The 6,535-nt window shown below is 38.8% G+C and overlaps 1 non-coding gene across 1 annotated transcript; it reads right to left on the minus strand.

The window, feature by feature from the left end:
* Window positions 1-621: 621 nt before the first annotated feature.
* LOC145580484 (small nucleolar RNA R71) lies at window positions 622-727 on the minus strand. The gene has a single exon (XR_014099514.1). It is a non-coding gene; the product is annotated as a small nucleolar RNA R71 (small nucleolar RNA).
* Between the last annotated feature and the right edge of the window lie 5,808 nt (window positions 728-6,535).

Genomic DNA, 6,535 nt, shown 5'->3' on the forward strand with positions numbered 1-6,535 from the left:
TCGCTTAAGGTCTTTGGTCCCTATCGATCCTGAGCTTGAGAGGTTTTTGTCCTTGCTAAGAAGAGAAGCGAGAGCAAGGAGTAGAAATTCTCATACTCCTATAAGAGAAGGAGTGAGAGGAAAAAGAAGATACTCCACCTTCCTCACCCTCAATTGAAGACGTAGGTAGTCCTAATTCTTCATCAAGTTCGGAAATCAATCCTTTTTTCAATATTTGACTTTGAGAGTGTGCAACCCCCAAAAATGGGAGAGAATAAGCCTTTGAGTCATCTTGGGGCCCTCAACGCCTTTAGAGCACAAAGTGGGATTCTAAACCCTACTACTCAAGCAACAATTTCGAATCAAGCCCAACTTGATTGCCTTGATAGAACGGAAATAATTCTCGGGTAGAAAGTTTGAGAGTCCTCGTGAACACCTAAAAGAATTTGAGAAATATTGTGATAAAGTAAAGGTGAACGGAGTGACTCAAGAATATATTCGACTCAAGATGTTCGTATTCTCTTTAATTGGGAGAGGTTTAAAATGGCTAGAGAAAGAAGTGCCCCCTAACTCTCTCACAACTTGGGACCAAGTTACTACAGCATTCTTGACGAGGTTCTACAATCATTGGAAAAACGGCCAAAGCTCGGTCTTTGATTCAAAGCTTTCGCCAAAAGAGTGGTGAGTCCCTAAGTGCTGCTTGGGAACGATACAAAGAACTCCAACGCCAATGTCCACATCATGGAATACCCAAGTATCAACTCATTCACACTTTTTATAGTGGTCCCACACCTCAAGGAAGAACAAACTTAGATGCCGGAGCTGGTGGTCCAATCATGAACAAAGGAGAAGATGAAGTAGAACACATTATAGAGGAGGCCGCAAAACACTATGAATATTGGTATGAGGGAGATATAGATGCTACATCTAGCAAAGGTGTTTATGCATTAGAACAAGCCAACGCAATCAACAACCTCTCTACTCAAGTCTCCAAGATGACCAAGTAAATGGATGAATTTATGAAAGAAAAATCCAATCTTCAAGGTAATACCTCCCATTCAACTAAGGGAGGCAATGGTATGAACACTTCTTCACTCTCCTCTTACAATTTAATGCCTCATGGATGAATGTTTTGTGCTAATTGTGGTACCTATGATCATGATACTTCTCAATGTGTGTATTTTTGTGAAATTCAACCCCCTTCCCAGGAACATGATGAAAATATGGAAGATGTTAACGCTATGAATTTTGCTCCTCGAATGGGAAATATGGGAAACATGAGGCCAAACTCCTATCAAATTGGGAATTGGAATCAAAGTGGAAACTATGGTTGGAACCAAGGTGGTGGTGTTTATGATAATCAATACCATGGTGGGGGAGGCCCTTCCAATTTCAATGGAAGAGGCTACTCTACCAAAGAGGGTATGGTAATTAAAACCAACAACCCAACTTCTGATACTATGACCATTAAAATCAAAATTTTGGTGATCAAGGTAACATGGGAAACAATCAACAAAGAAATGTTCCTAACCAAGGCACCAGAGGCAAAGGGGTCAATATGTCCCTAGTTATGCCAAAACTAGTAGGCCTCCGGGTTTCCATCAACCCCAACTTCCCCCATCTCAACAACCTCTTCAACTTATGGCTTCTCCAAATGATCCCGTAATGGCTAAACTAGATGCCTTATTGAAATTGCGTGAAGATGATCAAAAAAGACATGAATAGGAACAAAAGAGATATGAGGAGGATAAAAAACGAACCAATGCTCATATGAAAATGCTTGAAACTCAAATTACTCAACTTGCATATAATTCATCCCCTACCTCTTCTTCCACCATTCCGAGTCAAGGAGTCAACCCAAAACCTTTGTATGCCGTGACAACTAGGAATGGAGAGGTAGTGGAGAGTGACCCTTTGGTTGAGGAAAAGCCTCAAGAAGAAGTGGAGCTAGAGGATGAGGGTGAGAAAGTCAATGAGTCATTGGGTGGTGAGAAAGAAAGGGATGTTGAGGTACCAAAGAGGAAAGAAGCTACCCCCATGCCCCTAAATCGCCAACCTAGAGAGGAAAAACTACCCTATCCACAATGATTTGTGAGAGCTAAGCTTGATGCCCAATTTGGGAAGTTTTTGGATGTGATAAAGAATTTGCATGTTTATCTTCCTTTTGTTGATGCTATGAAACAAATGCCCCACTATTCTAAGTTTTTTAAAGACCTTTTGAGTGGGAGAAGGGAGTGTGAAACAGTGAACTTAACCGCCAATTGTAATGCCATCCTTTCCAACAAGCTTCCTACCAAGTTGAAAGATCCAGGTAGTTTCTCCATTCCTTGTTCCATTAATGGTGTCGAGTTTGACAAAGCATTGTGTGATTTAGGAGCAAGTGTGAGTCTTATGCCTTATTTCGTCTACCAAAAGCTTAGTGTAGGAACCCTCTCCCCTACAAACATTACTCTCCAACTAGCGGACCATTCTACTAAGTTCCCCATGGGTAAAGTTAGGACATCCCCCTTAGGGTTGGAAAGTTCACATTTCCCGTCGACTTTTATGTGCTAGAGATGGATGAGGATGAGAGGATTCCTATAATTTTGGGTAGACCTTTTCTAGCCACTTCTAAAGCAATCATCAATGTGAAGGAGGGTAAGATGACCCTAAAAATTGATAAAGACTCAATTGAATTTGACTTGAATAGTGTCATGCAACAACCTTTTCCAAGTGGTGAATGTTTTAGAGTTGATGTTCTTGATACTGTGCTTAATGAATTTTCTCACTCCCAATTGCATGCTACTAATGATCCTCTTAAAAGTGTGTCATTGAATGATTCTAAGATAGGTGTTCACAAGGATGACATATAGTGCTATGAGGATTTGCTTGAGGAAAGAAAAAAAGAGTGCAAGGATGAAATCATGGAGGAAGAGGCTCCTTTCACTCATGACCTCTTTCAAGTTGAAGAAAGAGAAGAGAGCTTCAATGGTAAGGGAGCACCAAAGGTAGACTAGAAACCTCTACCTTTGGGCTTGAGGTATGCATATCTTGATTCCGATGAATCTTTTCCCGTAATAATCAATTCAAATCTAACGGAGGATCAAACCTCCCTCTTGATCAATGTTTTGAGAAAACACAAGAAGGCCTTGGGTTATACCATTGATGAAATCAAGGGTATAAGTCCATCCTTATGCATGCACAAAATTGATCTAGAGGGAGATGCTAAACCCGTTAGGCAAAGGCAAAGGAAGCTTAATCTTTCCATGCAAGAGGTTGTGCGGAAGGAAGTTGCTAAGCTTTTAGATGCGGGAATTATTACCCAATTTCTCATAGTGATTGGGTATCTCCCGTACAAGTTGTGCCTAAAAAAGGTGGTATGACGGTGGTGAAAAATGATCATGATACACTAGTTCCTACTAGGCTTGTTACTGGTTGGCGTATGTGTATTGACTTTCGCCAACTCAACACAAGTACATGCATAGATCATTTTCAATTGACGTTCATTGACCAAATGTTGGAAAGGCTTACAAAGCACTCTTTCTATTGTTTCCTTGACGGTTACTCAAGATTCTTCCAAATCCCGATTGACCCCAAGGATCAAGAGAAGACGACTTTCACATGTCCCTACGGTACTTATGCGTATCGTAGGATGCCTTTCGGGCTTTGTAATGCCCTCGCAACATTCCAACGTTGTATGATGTCAATCTTTAGTGATATGATTGAGGATGAGATAGAAGTCTTCATAAACGATTTCTTTGTTGAAGGAGCCACCTATGAAGATTATTTATCGAATTTATCTCGTTGCTTGGAAAGATGTGAAAGGGCTAACCTTGTGTTGAATTGGGAGAAGTTCCATTTTATGGTCGAGAGTGAAAGGAATGGTGTCCTTCGAAAAATTGTATTACTCCAATAGAGGGTTCGGAATTATTAGAAAGCTAATTATTCAGTGAGGTCAAGTGATCGGAATGCCTGGGTAGAGGCCGCTTCTGATCAGTATTATTAATGTATAATTAATATTACAGCTTAATCTTGACTGAACCCTTCGGGTCACTCCCAAGCAACTAACGAACCGAAGCGACGAATTAATTCGGAAGGAACTAATGAGTCGCCCGAGTAATTAATATTTAGACGATGATGGAAAAATAAACCCAAGGAATTTATTTTATTTTAGATTTAAAATAAAATGGAAAAATCAAAATCTCCCACATGGAAAGATGATGGGAAATTTGTGAGCCTTTGCCTATAAATACCAACCTTGGGAGTTGGGATTCTTCACTTGAGTAAGTGTTGAAAAAGGCATCACAATGTGAAAACCTTTGAACACAAATTACTTGGGTTTAGGTCGGGCCTTGCTAACTCCAAGGCAATAGACCGAGTTTGGTGCTTGCGTTGCGGGTGGACTTCGAAGGAGGTCTCCGTGTGAGCGGAGCTAAGGGGCTTTCGAAGTAAGAGCTCAATTAAGTGAGCGAAACACACTACAAAGGTAATAATATCTTACTTAGTCTTGTGTTTATGTTAATTATGCTTTATGGTTATAGTTATTATGAGTTTGGTTTTGGGTCGAGTTTCTTTCAGCGGTGGGTCGGACTCACCGAAACCCAACAGCGGTATCGGAGCCTTGCTCATTTGTTTTTATAATCATTTCAAGGTGTTGTTATGGCTTAATTTTTCTTGTTTTAAGTTGCTAATTAGATTAGTAGCTCGGTTTTATTATTTTTAAACTCGTATTAGAGTTGATTTCAGCCCCGAACCCAAATTTTCCCCTAAAAATTGTGAATTTTGGGTGGAAAAGGCGTTCTGGAAATGGTTTATTCTTTCAGGGATGTGTTTTTAGCCAAAAAAACGACCAGAAACGCACTTTTCGAGGGATTTTTCGTTTTAACGAAAAATTTTAAGTCTTTCTAACCTTGAAAATTCGTTACATATTTATGGTGGTTATGTATTTGGTTCATTCCTTAATTTATATGCAATTTTAAACCTTTGTAAGCATGGTTACTTGGTAGTAATTGGTGCTTGAAAGTTTGGTTTTATTTTTCACATAATTGCAAATTAATTGCATTAAGTGTTAAAAGTTTGTTCTTTGTTGCTTCCAAGTACTAAAGATTCAATCTTTAATTGTTTTTATTGATTGAAACTTTGAGTTATTAAATTCCATGAATTTTTGGTTGAACTTTTGATTTAATCATGTATTAAGTTGATTGGAATCATAAAGTTTGAATCTTGTGAAGAAATTTCATTTATCTTCATATTGGAAGATATAATTTTTCAGGGATTCACAAGTGTTAAAGTTGGAATTTTTATTGAACTTGTGTTTATATTTCCAACTCCCTTTTATTTTGTCAAAATCTCATGATTAATTTGAATTAATTAAATTAATAGTGAGTTATTGCCCTTATTATTTTATTGTACCAAGTTAAACGAATTTTTTTAAAAGAATGGTTCTTGGAAATAATTTTGGTTGTATGCACTTTTATGAATTTTTAATTAAAGTTGGACTTGTTTAACTTTTTAATTTTTGGCTTAATTTTATTAATTCCAAATTTAATTTGGAACTAATTAATAAGTCACGGAAAAATGGGGTTAAAAACTCGTGGTATTGCACGCAAATCGAGGGCGAAATGCCCCTTGGCGCATGTGGCTGCCAAGGGCAGCCCTCGGCATTGGTGCAGCCATGCGTGGCTTATGCCACAACCAGCAAGCACGGCTGCCATCCATGGCAGCAGCAGCACCACCATGGTGCGGTAGCAAGCCGGCCATGTGGGGCTGTTGTGCTTTAGCTTGGCTAACCGTGGTTGCTTACGTGTGGTCGAGCCTTGTGGTGCGAGGCGTACTACGTATGTGTATGTACTTTTGTGCTTAATAGGGGTTAGTATGTGTAGGCATTGCTTGCAAAGTAATGCGGTGCAATGATTTCGTACAACATGGCCATCAAGGGCCACGACTTGGTGCGTGAAAGTTCGCTGATGTGGACGGTGTTACGCTTTGCGACATCGGACCACTCCTACGTTCATTAAGCATCAATCGGTTGTGCGAGTAGTGAGCACTCCAAGTCTTGGTGCTAGGCAATTGGACATTTTGGACTACGTACTTTTTGCTTAATTTTGCCATTTTAATATTTTATTAATTTAATTTGGTTATAATTATTTTAATAAATTTTGGAGGCTAGGCCTCGATTTTTAAGCGGCATTTGCAAAATTTAATTTTGGCAAATAATTGGGTTTACCGGCTTAATTAATTGGATTAATTAAGATGGATGCGGAATTTAGTGGGAGCTTCAATAATTAATTACGTTAAATTACATAATCAATTAAACAATTTTGACTAGTTTTAATTAGTCATGTTAATTGGATTAACTACCTAAATTAGTTACTAACTTACGCGCTTTTTATGCATTGTTACTTGTCTTTTTGTTGTAAAATGCATGGGTCATTCACAAATAGTGAATGGATGAATGGAATGTACATTCTCTCACAGGTTTTATAAAATGGCAACTAGTGGGGCCCGATTAGGATAGAAAATATGGACTGCGATCCGTGATTTATTTTTGTAAATCTAAATACGGTCTGCGAACCGT

This window comes from Chenopodium album, chromosome 14, assembly GCF_948465745.1.
Source record: "Chenopodium album chromosome 14, dcCheAlbu1.1, whole genome shotgun sequence".
Classification (NCBI taxonomy): domain Eukaryota; kingdom Viridiplantae; phylum Streptophyta; class Magnoliopsida; order Caryophyllales; family Amaranthaceae; genus Chenopodium; species Chenopodium album.